This window comes from Protopterus annectens, chromosome 17.part0, assembly GCF_019279795.1.
Source record: "Protopterus annectens isolate FY-2018-M chromosome 17.part0, PAN1.0, whole genome shotgun sequence".
Classification (NCBI taxonomy): Eukaryota; Metazoa; Chordata; order Ceratodontiformes; family Protopteridae; genus Protopterus; species Protopterus annectens.
This window is the reverse complement of record NC_056751.1, coordinates 278,626,623-278,645,162: the sequence shown is the minus strand read 5'-3', so window position 1 is coordinate 278,645,162 and position 18,540 is coordinate 278,626,623. Positions and strand designations below refer to the sequence as shown.

General features: G+C 39.6%; 1 long non-coding RNA gene across 2 annotated transcripts in view; it reads left to right on the top strand.

The window, feature by feature from the left end:
- The window catches only part of LOC122791328, a 1,134,043-nt gene extending 1,116,067 nt beyond the window's left edge, over positions 1-17,976 (top strand). For both annotated transcript variants that reach the window (XR_006363134.1, XR_006363135.1), the window contains exon 3: positions 15,830-17,976. This is a non-coding gene — a long non-coding RNA (uncharacterized LOC122791328). The remainder of the gene's footprint in view (positions 1-15,829) is intronic.
- Positions 17,977-18,540: the final 564 nt, after the last annotated feature.

Here is an 18,540-nt window from a genome sequence, read left to right as displayed (position 1 = left end):
ACTACTGGAATACCACAGGGTTCTGTGCTAGGCTGCTTACTGTTCAGAATTTATTTTTCAGAAGTCCAGGCAAACTTGGACAGCCTGTGGCTGACCAAGTTGGCTAACAACTGCAAATTAGGAGAAATCATTGAGTCTCTCAGTGATGTTAATATACTGCAGATAAGGTTAACGCTTACAAACGATTGGTGCCAAAGCCACAGATGAAAGTTAAATGCAGAAAAATGCATTATTATTCCATTTGAGAACACTGACATCCCTGCCAATTACATAATAGGCAGCACCCCTAAGTGTAGATCCAGTGGTATGAGATCTGGATACTCACGTTGATAGCAATCTAAACTTTGACCACCACCTATCCACAGTAGTAAGGAAATTCTTCTATGTGGCACATTTTATAAGTAAAGGTATTGCATCTAGATCTAAGGATGTTATAATTCCATTATACTCAGTCCTCAGACCAGTAACTGAATACAATGCTCCCTTCTTCATGTATCTCACCAGTCACCTGCAACAATTGGAGAGATCACAGAGGTTCTTCATTAAGAAATTACAGGGTACACAAAACAAGTCTTATGCAGAAAGACTGGAAGCTCTGTCACTGTATTCTATCTCCTTCAGGTTGCTAAGAGATGACCTGTGCTGGCTTACAGGGCAGTCTCTTACCTGGCCCTGATAGAAATGCTATACATTCGTAAATCAAACTGCATGAGGGTCACTTGCTCCAGGGATCTTAACCTAGCCTCTGACATAAACAGGTCATGCTGGAGAGATAAATACATCTTCCAGATACTGCCACTTTTCTGGAACAAGCTTCGAATTCACGTGAAATGGAGACCCTCCCTGACTCTTTAAACGCAACTTTGATCAATGGATGGGTGACCATAAATTCACTCCTGGGATGGCACCCATCTGCATCCTGGAGAAAGGAAGTCTGTATTAACTATCATACACCCTTATTTCTGTGAACTTCACTCACCGGACCACTGATAATTGGGGAAACTCAAGATAAATATGGCTAGGCTTGTAAGGGATTCTAGGGCCATTAGCCAAGTAACCTCCAATGACCTATGAACCTATAAAAAAAGAAAACAAATCCTTACTTTTAGGGACAAACTTAAAAGCTCACACTAAGAAAATTAAACTCAATACGTGAAACAAAGAACACAGAATCAAAATAAAAACTACCAAGGTTAGCTATAAACCTAAAATCAAACCTCTGTTGAACATAACCATGTATCCTTTTTTTTCAGCTATATTAAAAACCTTAGAAACAGTACACAGTGTTACTCTGAGATGATACAGCATCTATAGACGTAGCCAACATATTAATAGATGAACTTAGTTCATTGACCTGAAGTCTCAGTCCTTAGGACAACATATCTCTATCACAGTGTATCCCAGTGTAGGAGTCACCCTTGGGCAAGTACAGAAGGCTGATTTGGAGGTGTGAAACATGAGCGGTATGGGGCCTGCTAATATACCAGAGAGCTACATAGTCAGTATGAAGCAATGTCTCAATAATACATTCCTAAATCTGTTCAACCTTATCATCTGGTGTTGTACCATAGGTGTTATTATTGCCCCTCTCAACAAGGCTGGCCCCGGCACTAATTCTGGAAACTTTAGGCCCTTAAGCATTACCAGATTTAGTTATAAGACACTGCAATACATTATTATGGTTCTTATAAACAAAGATATTGCCAGACTAAAATCCTTTTATCCAAACTAAGTTAGGTTTTTGAAGGGAAGATGCTGCCTAAGTAATGTAGTAGATTTCTTTAAATGTATCATTGAGGACCTAGGGCAAACTGCTACACACATCATACCTTGACCTGTCCATGGCCTTTCTGACACCATCCCACTCATTATATTCAAGCTAATCAATTTGAATTTTAACCCTTTTGTAACCAAGTGAGATTTAAGGTTTAGGTGGTAATCAGGAGATGAGGGTTAGGAAGAGAAAGGGAATTTTAGGGCTAGGGTGTGATAAGGTAGCAGAAGGTTAGGGATGGGGAGTTTTTTAGGTTTAGGTAGTGACTGGGAGATTAGGGTTACAGAAGGGATGGGAATTTTACAGTTAGGAACTAATCAGTAGATTAGGATTATGGAAGGGTGGGGGATTTTAAGGTTTGGGACTGACTAGGAGTTTAGATTTATGGACTGGGTGGAAGTTTTTTAGGGTTAGAATCAGGGTACTGGGAAGCACAGTTAGCCTTAGTTAAGTTCATAGAATCAAATTAGTGGGAGTTAGGGCACTGGCCAACATCAGTGAATGGTGGCAGGTATGTGAGCACTTGTACTAGACCCATAAAATCCTCCATTTGTCATATACCTTTCCAGGCATATGGAGCAATCTGAAAAACCTCAACATTTCCTCACTAAGAAAGTCAAGATCCCGAGTTCCATGAATTATGCAGAACACCTTAAAGTTTTGTCTTATTCACTGCATACAGACTTCTACAGGATGGCCTCTGTATGGCCTATAAGTCTTTAAATGTCCCTTTCCTGAAAAAGTTCACAAACCTGTAACACTATGCACACCCAGACAAAAGACCTAATCTCACTATTACATAAACAGAAACTTTTGGTAGGATAGATAATGCTACAAAATAATTAATTGCTGATGTAAAACACTTACCTACATCTTAAAGTTGATCCTAACCCCTTTCAGACACAGCCTGGATGAATGGTCAGGTATTTGCAAATACACCCAAATCTGGCCCCAGAAACCCTTATGCAAAGATGTACCAAGTGGTGGGATTTGCATTGGTTAGTTTACAAAGGATTTACCTAACCAACTGCCTAGGAACAACCTTTGCAACTGTACACCAGGTATGTGGAGATGTCTAAAATAAGGAAATGTCAGTCTGGTATTGGCAGAAAGGCTCTTACCTCTGAAAGGTAACAATGGTCATCAGACTCAGGCTGTGGCAGAGACCTCTTTAAATTGAAATTGCAAGACTGAAGCAATGCAGTGCAGTGGCCCACAAAGAGAATATTTTGAAATAACTGACATTTCTTTATTTTCTAATTTTACTCATGTGTAGTATTGTTTGCTTGTTTTTTTTTTTCTAATTTCAAAATGATGTAGGACCAAAATCTATAAATCCAGTGCTGAATTATTTAACTAACTAACTTATATGTTTGCATTTTTTAAGGTATTTCATAGTAGAGGACATACTACAAATTATCCTTACAATAATAGTACACTAGATTAGTATCTGTACCTAGAATAATGATCTGCTGAAGACCTGCAGGCATGAACAGGTATTTTAATATGTACTATCATTTCAAATTATCATCAGATTTGCTCATATCATCCGAAGAAAAGCAACTGAAATGTGCAAATAAACATTCATTATAACAAATGCAGCATTTTTGCAAAATATCTTCCATTATTCATATAAAAGGAATGAGCAGCAGATGTTAAACTTTTTCTGTATAAAATTCATTAAACTTTGTGGAAGTATCGTTTCATGTTTGACACTAATGATATAGAACACCATCACATTAACTGGGCAACTAATCGAGCATCAAAATCATTTGTGAGCAAAGTGCTGTTTAAAAACACTACATCTGTGATTGATGGGAATAACTACATTTACATTATGCATATAGTATTAATATAGTTGTATCTATACCCTGCCTCTCCCATAAAGTACAACTTAAACTGTTCTTAATCAAAAATTACACAGCTATTAAAAAGACTGTAAAAGTATACACCAGTTACATAGGAATTCTCAAAAAAATTCAAAGGAAGTCTCAATGGAGACATTTTGACTTTTTTGTGCCCTTGTCAAAACATTTGATCCAGTGGTTGTTGAGTATTAAAACAGTGTAATATTTATGAAATGTAAATAACAGCGAACATTTTTAAGTATTATGAAAATATATTATAGTGATACATAATACTAATGCAGCCTGTGAATGCTTGATGTGTGCAATAGCCTTTTTATGTGACTGTAAAATTCCTTCGGAATTGACAAATGTCAGCAATATTTTGGTAAATCTGGTAAGCTTGCTAGATGTAAAATGACTATTGGGTTGATAGACTAGGCTAGCCATGAAAGTGTAAACAAATTAGTACATTTGGTAAGAAGATTTATATAGAATATGGTGAAATTTTAGCCTCTAGGATATGACTTGCATTAAGTCAACAGTGACACTTAACATGCTTTCAGAAGATGGATGTGTAGTTATTCACAGGTCTGTAACATTAACCAGATTGTTTCTGTTGCACATGCTGATGGTGAGAATTTCACCCGGCACAAGATGGATGTGAAGATGAAGACTAGACCACTAGACTCTTATGTGCAGCTGGATGTTAATAAGTTATACGAAGTGACAGTCATAGAAGTAGAACACATATTTGTCCTGATACCCTTCAATAAGCACATCACACCGAATGACATTTGACGACCTTTATTAAACTTCCATAACATAGCTTTGATAATATAGTTGATTCTAAACACAGCGTAAACATCCTTGTAATGTTAATCAAGGCAGTGTGCCTACTCACCCTGTCCCAGTAAGCAGCATCCATACCTTTGCTCACTTACTTTACTTATGAAGTAGTGTCCAAGACTCACTTCATTTCCCATTTATTGAATTACCATCTAACTTACTTTCCTTATGAAGCAGCGTCCCATCTCACTTCATACACCATTCATTGAATTACCTTCCACCAAATAAGCAGCATCCTTACCTCAGCTTGCTTATCTATTCAGCAAGCTTCCTCCAAATACTCATTTTCCTTTCCCCAAATCTTTGAAATGAACATCCAGACACCAGAGGGGGAACAGAAGAGGGCAAGCCTGTCCCTCTTCTCCACCAACTAGCCTGACCAGGCTGTTCCCCCTCCCACCTACCAAACATTTTTAACCAACTACCCCCCCCCCATAAAGGGAGGGGGTTAAGCCAAACATCATTCAATGTACCCATTTGTAAACCACATCCGATCCCTGTCATCAACCCCAAAGCCCTAACATAGCAGTACTGAAATGTGCCTTGATGAACCTAAATAAAATAGCATTACCTGTGACCCCCTTGTACCACACCTGAATATCCACTCCAACTGAATACATTCCTTTTCATTCCACTTCCATCAAGCAACTGACCACTGCTTTTTCTGTTAACTGCGCTCTGTGACCGCATTGCACCACTCTGGTAACCAGGACCTGTTCTGCGACCGATATAGTCAGAAAGCAGGAACCAATCACCCTGCCAAATCCATCACCTTCCACGCTACTTCCTTCAAGCCTCAACTACTGCCACCTGCAAAAGAAAGAACAATGTAAATTCTCTGCATACACCAATCAAATTTTCTTAATAACATTAAGCAATGTCAAAGCACGCCCCGCACCTAAACTGCCCCTGCTAAATTGTTCTAGCTCCCCCACCTCAACCTAACACTACCTTAATCACCCTACCAACTATCCAACATGATTACTGAAGCCCCTGTTAACAGGGGCTGTTCATATCACAGATGCCATGTACAGTGGAAGAAAACCAATATTAATGTCCTGTCTTGACCTGTCAGTCTAAAACATTGAAGTGTGTACAATAGCAACTTATGTGAACTGTAATAGTCCCCAGTCCCCCCAACTAAAAATGACCTGAAATGTGCACATAGCCAGAGGACTCCCAGCAATGGAAAGACCACCATATTTCCCATTTCACCCGGACTCCAAGCACACAAGCCTAGTCATCATAATATATGTAATCACTAACCGTCACCCCTTGCTCATTGTTTATTGCTATAATTATACCCATCCCTCGCCCGAATGGTATATTCCCATGGTAATATGCCTACTTGCCCCAGTACTCTGAAGACCCCCCCCACCCCATTGCCAATAATGCAGTGAGACATTCAAGTCTGATGCTTGAGATCATGATCTACAAAACAAAACATTACTTTGCCGCTGCTGGGAAGGAATACACCACAAACAAACAAAACCATATTCAACTGCACTACCAGAAACTGACTTTCTTTTCATATTGCTCCATCCCCCGACATTCTTGCAATGTACTCTCTCTCACCTGTTCATTCCACATTCCTTCTCGCCCCCAAGTACTGTACACTACGCAGCTCCCTATCTGTGACCTCAGTGTGATCTGCAAAACAGAACACTGTAATTCCACCACACACGCATAAAGAAAACTTCTTAATGACCTTATGCACCACCAAGAGCACAGTTCTTTCATGAACTGCCTAAAATGCGCCCACAAATACAGAGAGTGAAACCCTGGTGAAAACAAGATGACTTAAAGTTCCCCATAACGTTTCACACACATTCGACATTAAAGATACATGTGAAATAAACAGAATCATTCCCTTAAAAAGCCTATTCAAAATAAAATAATACCCTTTAACCATCCTATGAACTTCCTCAATAAAGTTATTAACCCATCATTAAGGCAAAGAATAATAAAACAGACCATAGTTGTGCTGACATGGCCAATTACAAAACCCGAGCCACCAGTGCTATCCTGACCCCCCCCCCCCAAGTGGAAACCCCAAATTCCCCATACACAATCTACAACCCTGTTAAACTAAAGCAAAACTTGTTACCACCCTGTTTCCCACTCATCAATCTAGCCTCCACCTCAGCAGCCATTACCTACCAAATAAAATTGCATGATAATCTGAACTAAAAGTGTTGATAGATAACCGGTACCAAAAGGCTCCACCCATACCCCATAACATATTACGTACTTAGGCCGTAAATGGCAGATCACGAAAGATGATGTGCAGCCAGTAAGTGTCTCCTTAGCCTCGTATGAAATCTGTCACCTGAATGAATAACATGCTGCCAAATGCATGTGTTTAACTTGAGAGGTTGCTGCGACTTTGTTAGTTGTTCACAAAATCTTATGAATGTAATAGTTTCTGTGTTTACTACCCTCAAAAACTCCCTTTACCTCAGCAAACTGAACTCCAACTTAGCAAGGTTGACACGGCCAAGACAACATCCTTCTGCAACCTAACCACCATGCATTAAACCTAAAATTCAAAAAACATAACATCCATATGTCTCTTGCCCTTTAACCAAACCACCTCAAACCTCCCCAGGCATAGGTCACTATTTGGAATTCCTAATTATAGATGTTGAATCTCCATCATATCAATTAATTCCAATTATCCACATAACTTCCACATTCCAAGCCTGTCCTCTTTGCATAAACTCCCACCCCTTGAGGCTTGCTTAGCTAATCACTCATGCAAAATCTCAAGTCCACTCAACCAGCGTTTTGACTTGGCCCTACATGCAGACATCCCCAACTATCCATAATTACCCAGCACCTGCCTCACCCTACTCCAGACATGTTTCAACCCTACCTGTCCCAGCACTACTTACCACACAAACTCTGACCAGCTTAAATGTGCACAAAAACAAAAATGTCCCTACGGCAGTATTATAAATGCTAGTTAAGCCACCTTTCCTCTGAGAATGGTTCTCATTTGAGATCTTCCCCAATGAACTAAACTAGAACCCTGTAGTCATTTCTCTTATAAACAGGGACAACTTCTGAAATCTTGCTCTGACAACCTAACATTCCAACAGAGAACAGGTGTTGCATCAACACGAATGGTAAGAGACAGCTCCATAACCACAATCCCAGACACCCTATAAAATCTCAGGCAGCTGAGCAGCACATTGCTGTACAGTACCACTTGATACCCCTAAATACTGACTGTACAAACTTCTAAAGTTGATAGACTAACCTGATTTGCCCTCACACATGCCTCTTCATCTCTAAAAACAAGAGTATAGACCACACTATAAATAACCTGGGGGAAAAGTTGCAAAATTATGGACACTTCATATTATTCTTTTTTTTTATATCTTTATAATTCCCTCCCTAATCAGTGGCCCAGAACCCCCCTGCCACATCAATACACCAGCACTGCTCTCCTTCTGAAAAGATGTGTCAGCATCTTGGCAGACAACCACATGCCATGAAAAAAACACAACCCCGCCCACATGAAACAACCACCCACCAAATGGCTCCCATAAAACTTAAATCCATTGGAACAGAGTAGACATCAGCATGAACTCCCTAATGGCTTGAATTCTGACCAGGAAGTGCACACCATCTTCATGCTCACCCCTCGACAATAATGGAGATTTGGATTCAATTTAAACTAATCACCACCATTCGGTGAATACCAACAGAAATTCTCACACCAAACCCAACACTGCATGTGCTACCAGAGCTGTCTGTGACTTAAAGAAATAATGACCACAACAATCAATTTTGTTACAGCCAAGCAAGTCTAAACTCTAATGCATGCCAGAGGAACCCTCTCCCCATAATATTAAACCACTCCGATCATGCGTGGAGAGCGACTGTTACTCGCCAGCAAAACACCACAGCAGGTACTCATGGTTTGATTGGGTTTAATCCACAAGTTTGTTGCACAAATATTAAACTATGATCATATTAAATGGCAGGAAATGCAATAAGCCATCCCATCTCAGAAAACCATGTAGCCCCACACCACCAACCAACTGACTGAGGGGAACTCACCCCCAAACAACCACAATCCTGTGCAACAACCAAAGGAGGTGCATTGCAACTCTCTACCCCCAACAACCTGGTCAGGAGGGACGTCATCCGAACAGAAGCAGTATCCAAGGTTGGAAATACCTACGATGACCCAAAAGCGAACCGTCAACACAACCGGAACCCTGTACACCCACAATGAAAAAAAAACATGAAGAAAGAGAACTGGGACACTGATCTCCATCTAATCCACGTAAACAGCAAAAAATCATGTGGAAGCCAGCAATGCCCCCCCCCATATTACAACCATAGCTCTCAAACTCTTAGAGCAAGGATTCTAGACAAAGTCATCAGTAAAATTGGGACAAAGGCACAAAATAGGGACAATGCTTAAAGTATTGCTCTTACAAACTTAGAACGTTGATAGATTAACACCCTACCTATTTGCATGACTTTTTTGAAGGGTAAAAAGTCTGAAACTCAAATGTCTGTCATTAATTTCTAACTTTTAGTCTTTAATGATTTTCTACTAATTAGCCAGAAAACCTCAATTTTATAAAACTGGACCAAACACATCAGACAAAATTATGGATATTTTGCGAAAATCTGTACAGTTGAGAGGTGTAACTACAACACCCTTAAAATTACCACTACCGTTATTTGTACTGCTCAATGTGAGCAATAACTGCCCTCAGATTTCCTGTTCATCTCTACTCCATCATCCATTAAAGTGCACGGGTGCAGTTCCTACTCTTGGCACAGCACTACATGCCTCTAGAGCCGTACCAGCATGCACAGTGGTAACCATTTCTCTTCCTTACTCAGAAACCCTCTCGCAGCTTCAGCCAAAGGTAGTATTTCAACCTGGCCATGGCACTGAGTGAACACAACACATACAAGAAGTGGGAGAGCCAAAGTGCGGTTCTTTTATGTTATTTATTTATTTGACTGAGAAAAGTCTCCGCACCAACGAGATGCATAGTCAGAAATTAAAGAGGTACAAAGGTTCCAATAAGGGACAATTTTAAGTATCGCCACTTACTATACTACTTACAAAAATGGACAGAACTCACATCGCATGCGCAGCCTCTAATCGTTATTCGAGGACAACCAAAAGCATTTGACATGTCCATGTTGATCCTCCCAGCAATAACACAACCCCTTCTACCTGTTTTTTTTTTTACAACGATAACAAATGTTCTTCCACAGGACCCAGATCTGAAGAACATACCATTGCTCCTTAAAGCACAGCCAGCACGGATGTGGAGTTGACTCCGATCTGCCCAACTGCACATCCCCCAGCTACCAGAGTACCACAAGTTGAAAACGCTACTACACCCACAACAGTGCTACCTCGCAAAAGCCGAAAAGGCACAAAAGCCAACACAAGGTAAAAGCAACCCTAAAATGAGAAAGTCTTAGTTTGATCTCCCTATTTTCAGCAAAAGCCACATTCCCCTTTGTAGCCCAGAAAGAGCCCAGAAAGCTTATCATCATCATCTTCTTTCGGCTGTTCCCATTAGGGGTCACCACAGCAGATAACCTGTTTCCATTTCTTCCTGTCCACGGCATCTTGCTCTGTCACACCAACCACCTGCATGTCCTCTCTCACCACATCCATAAACCTTATCTTAGGTCTTTCTCTTTTCCTGTTACCTGGTAGCTTCATCCTTAGCATCTTTTTCCCAATATACTCAGCATCCCTCCTCAGCACGTCCAAACCAACATAATCGTGCCTCTCTGGCTTTGTCTCCAAACCTTCCAACCTGGGCTGACCCTCTAATATACTTATTCCTAATCCTGTCCACCCTCGTCACACCCAGTGCAAATCTTAACATCTTTAATTCTGCCACATCCAGCTCAAACTCCTGCCTTTTTGTCAATGCCACTGTCTCCAACCCATATAACATAGCTGGTCTCACTACTCTCTTGTAGACCTTCCCTTTCACTCTTACAGGTACTCGTCTGTCACAAATCACTCCTGACACTCTTCTCCCCCCACTCCATCCTGCCTGTACTCTCTTCTTCACCTCTCTTCCACACTCACCGTTACTCTGAACTATTGACCCCAAGTATTTTAAACTCATCCACCTTCGCCATCTCTACTCCTTGCATCCTCACCATTCCTCTATCCTCCCTCTCATTCACACACATATATTCTGTCTTAGTCCTGCTGACCTTCATTCCTCTTCTCTCTAGAGCATATCTCCATCTCTCCAGGGTCTCCTCCACCTGTTCCCTACTCACACTACAGATCACAATGTCATCTGCAAACATCATAGTCCACAGGGACTCCTGTCTGATCTCATCTGTCAACCTGTCCATCACCATTGCAAATAAGAAAGGGCTCAGAGATGATCCTTGATGTAACCCCACCTCCACCTTAAACGCATCCGTCACTCCCACCGCAGACCTCACCGCTGTCACACTACCCTCGTGCATATCCTGTACCACTCTTACATACTTTTCTAACACTCCTGATCTCATACAATACCACAACTCCTCTCTAGGCACCCTGTCATATGCTTTCTCTAAGTCTACAAAAACACAATGCAACTCCTTCCGACATTCTCTGTACTTCTCCATCAACACTCTCAGAGCAAAGCTCGCATCTGTAGTGCTCTTTCCTGGCATGAAACCACACTACTGATCACTAATCATAACGTCCCTTCTTAACCTAGCTTCCACTACTCTTTCCCATAACTTCATGCTGTGACTGATCAATTTTATCCCTCTGTAGTTGCTACAGCTCTGCACATCACCCTTATTTTTAAAAATCGGTACCAAAACACTTTTTCTCCATTCCTCAGGCATCCTCTCACTTTCCAAGATTTCATTAAACAATCTGGTTAAAAACTCCACTGCCATTTCACCTAAACACCTCCATGCTTCCACATGTATGTCATCTGGGCCAACAGCCTTTCCATTCTTCATTCTCTTCATAGCTATCCTTACTTCCTCCTTGCTAATCCATTGTACTTCATGATTTACTATCCCTACATCATCCAACCTTCTCTCCCTCTCATTCTCTTCATTCATCAACCCCTCAAAGTACTCTTTGCATCTCCTCAACACACTCTCCTCGCTTGTGAGTATGTTTCCCTCATTATCCTTTATCACCCTTACCTGCTGCATATCTTTCCTAGCTCGGTCCCTCTGTCTAGCCAATTGGTACAGGTCCTTTTCTCCCTCCTTAGTGTCCAACCTTTCATACAACTCTTCATATGCCTTATCCTTAGCCTTTGCCACCTCTCTCTTTGCCATGCACCTCATCTCTTTATACTCCTGTCTACTTTCTTCATCTCTCTGACAATCCCACTTCTTCTTTGCCAACCTCTTTCTCTGTATACTCTCCTGTACTTCCTCATTCCACCACCATGTATCCTTGTCATCCTTCCTCTGTCCAGATGTGATACCAAGCACCTTTCTAGTCATCTCCCTTACTAGCTCTGCTGTAGTTACCCAGCTATTTGGTAAATCTTCACTGCCACCCAGTGCCTGCCTTAACTCCACCTCACAATTGCCCTTTTTCAATTTCCACTACTTGATCCTTGGTGCTGCCCTCACACTCCTCCTCCTCTTCTTGATAACCAACGTCATCCTACAAACCACTATCCTATGCTGCCTAACGACGCTTAAAAGCTTATAACTTCCCTAAATACCCAAGTTGTTAGCAAGCTAGCTCTCTTCTGACAATGGAAACATAAATCATTGCAGTAATTTGGCATTGGCCTAGAACAGATGATGTATATTATTATTGCCATCTTAACTGTATACAAAACTGAACAGAAAAGTAAAATCATTCCTACACATAGAAAATAATTTACACTGAATTGTCATCTAATGTGCTGTTGTACTTAAGCAAGTTTTATTAAGCATATAACAGTGCATGTAGTGTCTGCCCCTCAAGGGGTCAGTTCCAAAGACTCAGAGCAGCACTGCAGACCCTGTCTGCTGGTAGGTGGTGCTGCTCTGAATTGCCCAGAAATAAGCCCTGACACTGAAAAGGATAAACACTTCTACCCTGACAGGGAACCCCAATCATCAGACTGTAGTAATTCAAATGTATGTGGTTTCTTCGGCATTATATTACTTCTACCACAAAGGTCTACCATGAAGACTACTGCACAAGCAGTGCATAGTGTGTCTTTCTCTGGCCTGCAGTGGTAATGATTTAAATTATTCATTCAGTCAGAAAACTGTTATTCACTGATGAGAATATGAAGATGCATGAACACACACACACACACACACACACACATTATATGTTAGAGTATAATTCCACCAGCATTAGTAGACTGCAGGAAGGGTTTAGCTGCATACCATTGATCCATAGAATGCTGAACTGTATTGTGCAAGGGTGTGGGTGCGACACTTGGACAAAATGCTTATGTCACTAAAAGACTGAGTGTATCCATCTGCAGTACCTCACAAACCTGAAGTTGGGTGGGAAATGAAAAAGTGTATAATAACGGAAATTATTTCTGCTGGAGAAACCATGGTGGTGCATGGGAGAGAGAGAAGATCTGTGCACGTGCTAGATATGTGCATGGAAGAGTGTGGGGGAGGATGCAGATGACATCATGGTGGGCTGTTGGATTGTTTATACAAGAAATGTACATTGTTTTACCCACCAGAAAGGGGGTGTATTAGATAAGTTATCTATCTTACCTCCTACCTAAGCAAGTGAGAAAGTACATGCAGTAGGAGGAATAGAGTGACTGTACATAACCAATAATTGACGTATGCATAAGTAATATCAAACAAACCTGCAGACTTCATCTGTCCTGGAGTTCAGAGAAATGATTCTAGTGATTGTTTTATGATCAAGAGTACTGCATGAGTCATATCATCCAAACTTCCAAGCTTTCTTATTTAAAAATTGAAAACAGGGAAGCACACAATCCTTAATTTAGACTTGCAGCCATCAGAGAAACTGTCATATACCCAGGGTGGTGCCTTGTCCTCCAGTCTATGCAGTTTCCTTTTAATTAATATATTGATATAAATAACAAAATGGGAATGAAGACTTCTCAGCCACTTTCAAAATAGTGTAGCTGTTTGAAAGGCCAGTGGCTACAGAGTTCATAAAATTAAAGCAGTGTGTTTACATTCAGAATATTCATATATCATTTATATATGGTTTAACATTTTTTCAATGTTTTGCCACCTATTGCATATCATGCAGCCAGCCAGCTACTACTTCACTCTGACTATTCTGACTGATTTATGGTCTGCACTACATTGGCCTTAAGCAAGCTGGCAAGGCCGTAGCGTAGAAAGGGTAGGGCAAGAGGTGCAGTTGCCCTGGGTGCTCTGTTGGAGAGGGCAAAATTCATGCTAAGATACATATAATTTTTTTAATCAAATATTCCAGACCAGAGCTGTGATATCAGTTGTATGTGGTGGTAGACAGCAAACCTAGTGTCAGCTTGTTAGTGCATGAAATCTGGACAAAGCCATAAATAATGGTGGGACAAAGGCCCAAAAATAAGGACACATTTTAAATATTGTTCTGATAAACTTAGAATAGCTGCTAGGATAACAGGTTTTGTGTTAACATATGTTTTCTGAAGGATAGGAAGTGTGACACTCAAATGCTTGTCATCATTTAGTGACTTAAGTCACCAGTACTTTGTCAGAAAACCACAACTTTTATGAGGAAAAGGTCAAACCTATGAGACAAAAATCTGGATGTTCTGCAGACATCTGGACAGTTAAGAAAGGACTGGTTTTGAACTGGTGGGTGTATCAAATTAAAATATAATGCAAATGCAGAAATGTATTTTTGAAGAAACAAATGGTAAATTGCACTTACTATATAATGACAATGATTAGAAGTAAATTAAAAATTATAATATAAACTTCTTTACTTCATACAAATGTCTATTAATTCATATTCTCTTATTCTATAAATGACTCACGTTAACACATTATTAATGTTTTAAGTGCCCCTGGATTGTCCCTGCCTGATTATTAGTTCTGGATTTATCCCAGATTTTGATGAGAAGTGGTAACTTATTTGTAAGGAATGGCTCGGTGGCAAAATTGTGGGGTATTCTCCTGCCATTGCTGGCAGTGCTGGTTATTGTTCTTGCTATGTAGGGCAGTTAGGGCCTTTGTTGGCTGTTTTATGTGAGGGGTAGAGGTATCAGTTCTTAATTCATCAGGGTTGTTTTTAACTATTAATACTTGATTATTTCTACTGACTGGACCTTCAATAAATGCTACATTGTTTAATGAAGAGAGTAGAGACAGAGAGATAGGAGTCCTTAATTCTTCAAGGCTGATTTTTATGTATTTGTTGCTTATTTTTACTAACTGGACTTTCAATGCATGCAATGCTATTTTATGGGGGGGGGGGGGTTCTTAATTCATCAAGACTGCTTTTATCTATTATTATTTGATTACAGTTACGGATTTGGGATTTGAATTAATTCTATTTCTTAAGGATTTTCTGAGAATGTTTTGTTTGCAAGATCATTGTATTTTACTTTGCTCAAATTTATGTGTACTTTGCTTCTATTTTCCATTTGCAGTGGTTCCATCCTGGGTGAAATTTGTACTGTAAAGTTTTTCCTCTGATGTATTGTTCTTGACTGGTTGTACGTATTGTGGTGGATCATAGGGAGGGAAGACACTGAATTCAGAGAAAAGAATATCACAAATTTTCTTCACATGGAAGACGTACTTAAATGGAATTCCATGCATGTATGACATGTTCATTCAGTGCTCAGTTGCTCATTGGGTTATTGCAGAGGTTCATAGGTTCATACTAGGCTATCTGCCCTAGGGCATTTATAAGCCTAGCCAGAGTGAGTGTGGCTTTCACCACCCCTTAGGATGAGAATACTATACCCATTAGTTTGCTGTGCCTCTGTCCAGCAGTGATACAGAGATGATTCCCGGGGTAAACCTACGATCTCCCATCCACTCGTCAAGATTTCTCTTGAACAGAGTCAGTGAGGGGCTCTGCCTCACATGGACTGGGATTCTGTTCCATAGTGTAGGGAGTATCTGGGTGATGAATCTGTCCCTCCAGCACGTCCTATTTATATCCGTGTTGAGAGATTGCATCTAATCATCCGGTTCAGTCCTGAACCTCACTTCATAGCTAGTTTTTTGTGTGTGCTAAAATATATTGCACTTTTACCTAGCTGAAAAGAGTGAACCCTTCAACCTGAATTTATTGTTACAGCAGAGTCCTTTTTTTCTAACCATTTTATTTTTGGGATGCTTAAGTAGTATCATTCTATTGTTGTAAAGGTGCTTTTCCTCTGTTCACTTTTTCCTTTCCTTTTTTTCTTTTGCTGTTTAGGTGGATTGGGGAGAGAGTCACCAAATGATGGTCTTGCTCTGGACTCCAAATGGCCTAGCTACTCCTCTGTGGGAATGTTATGAAAATACAGGTGGAACAGCTTGCTGCAACATTTATGCACAACATGATTTCATTTTTTTCTTTTTTGTTATAACCTAATATGACCAATATTGTTTAGAAACTGGAATGTCACTGCATTTTGGAAGACTAGTGATGTAAAAAACATTCATATGTGACTATCCTTGAAAGTTGGTTGGTATAACTGTTCTTTTCCACAATGTGTCCAGTGAGGTAAGCAGAATATGCAGTTTTTATACTCCAAATAAGATAAAATAAAATGAATAAAACAAATAAACCAAGGGATAAAATAAATGTATATTATACAACAACTCCTCCTGAAGTATTTGAAACTCAGACACAGTGTTGAAAAGAGAAAGTGCAGTCAGATTAAATCATTTAACTAAGAGGAAATAATGAAGAACAGCTGCAGTCAGAGGAGAAATTATAGAACCTAGCACTGAAGTGGTAATGTTTTTAATGATTTAGCTATAGTGACATATTACTGCAGAAGTGTGGCAAATTAAAACTGGAAGGACTTTCATTAAGAACAATTGATTATCAGTCAATGACTGACATGATGATGAACTGAATAGTAGCATACAAAGGTTCAGTAAAGGAACAACAGATTTTTTTTAAATAAACATAGAACAATTATATGAGCCACCTGCTGGTGAAACCTTGACTCTAGATGATTGTCACTGTTGAAGTGACAGCCCAACCCCATGTGCAAAAATGGGAAAAAATGGGTTGTGGGTGGCTAGATGGATGGGTGAGGTACTCAGGATAAATGCATAGAGTGTCTCTCTAATAACAGTTTGCATGGCTATCCAGTCATCTAAACATGGTCTGAGCTGAGCTTGCAGTGTGTGTGTGTGGACAGGCAGATAGATGCATATTGCATGCTGACACAGTCCCCCCCCATATTTACTGTCATTTTTCAGAATTCATAAGTCATGCTACATATAACACCCCAAGGTCTCTTGTCTTCATATAACAGAAGAAAAACTAGATTACCTGTATTTGATCGTCACTTTAAAAGAATTAGACTTCATTGTTTTTTTTTTTACATGGCAAGGTATAGCCCAAAAGTAATAGAAAAATGAGGAAAGAGTATTTCATATGTGGCAAGCTCCTTGCATCTTCTTTGTTGAAAGCTTTGCTCCATACCTCCTTACTTAAATAATTTAACTCCAGAGTCACACAGCAGTGGATAAAAGAGAAAACAACAATGCATTGCAATACACTCATGCAACATAAGTCATCGAGGCTCTGATAAACTAATGAAAAGAAATGCAAGGAAAAGCACCCACATGAACAAAATTTATTAGAGTAGGATGAAGTAAAATAATCCAGATACTTGTTTTAAAGCAGAAGGCTAGTTAGGTTATTCTCTGTCTATACTCAAAGCACTTGTTAATAGAAAAGCTAGAGAAATGACATATGTTTGTTGACTCTAATGCTTGCTGGAACTTCAGTTATGTGATCAAGTAATACAATATCACCATCAGTTTACTACAGAGATTATATTTTTTATGTTTTTAGACCATGCCCTGCAGCAGTCCTTGCTTTGACTCCAACAGCCTCCATTTGTCTAAATGGCACTTTCAGAGTAACTTAATTAGACATTGCTCCCAGTTTGCACTTTAAAGGGTCTCTGTCCTGCAGTCTTACCCTGTTAACAAATATTCTTCTTTTCTGTATCAAACAGCTATTGTACTATGTTGTCTAGTTAGGGGTATTTTTTGAACATAAATCTCATTCATCATAACTTCATGATGGCAGATTTAAAGATAAAATAAAGTAAAATGACTGCCAGAGTACAAACTACCAAATACTCAGTTTTGCCAATACTCATGTTTTTCTTCCACTAAGCACCTGTTTTCTTGATTTTAATAATAACAGTTATATGGCAGCATAAGGTGGGTAACAGCTTTTAAAGCTGTTCTTGATTAGCACTGTAGTTCAATTATAATTACCATCTGGCATCATGAAATGTGCACAGAAAACAACAAGTGAAAACTAATAAAAAGGAAAATATCCACAGAAACTCCACCACACAAAGGATTTATTCACAACTGAGCACTTTCATCAGCACAATGTCTGGACTTCCTCAGAATGTTGAAACAAAGCACACAGTCAATGAATAAAAATTAAAAGGACCCGCCCCCACTTTACTTTAAACATACTTAAAGATGCATATACTGCAGAACAAAGTTAAAAAATGCATACAAAACCTTACATCTAAAAATAAACAATCAATAAAAAACTGATGTATACATTTCATTTCTGTACTGCTAACATAAATTTCAATTTTAAATAACTAGCAATAGAAATGACATAATTGAACCCTGGTTTATGCCCGACATTACATCTGAGCTGCCATTTGAGTTCTAAATACCCTAAATAAAGGTCATGGGGTCCACCCCTAGGGTAATTTTCCACACTGTCAATAACTATGAATTTATATGAGTGTGTTAGAAATTCTTGAGATGTTTAAAAAGAGCGTTATGTTCAATCTTTTTACTAATATCGTAACCATGCTGGTAGATTCTATATCTGATCTGACGAATGGTTTTGCAAATATAAAAACCTGTACAATATTGCTAGATGGTGGTATATACTACCCCCTTGCTTTCACAATTATACTTCCT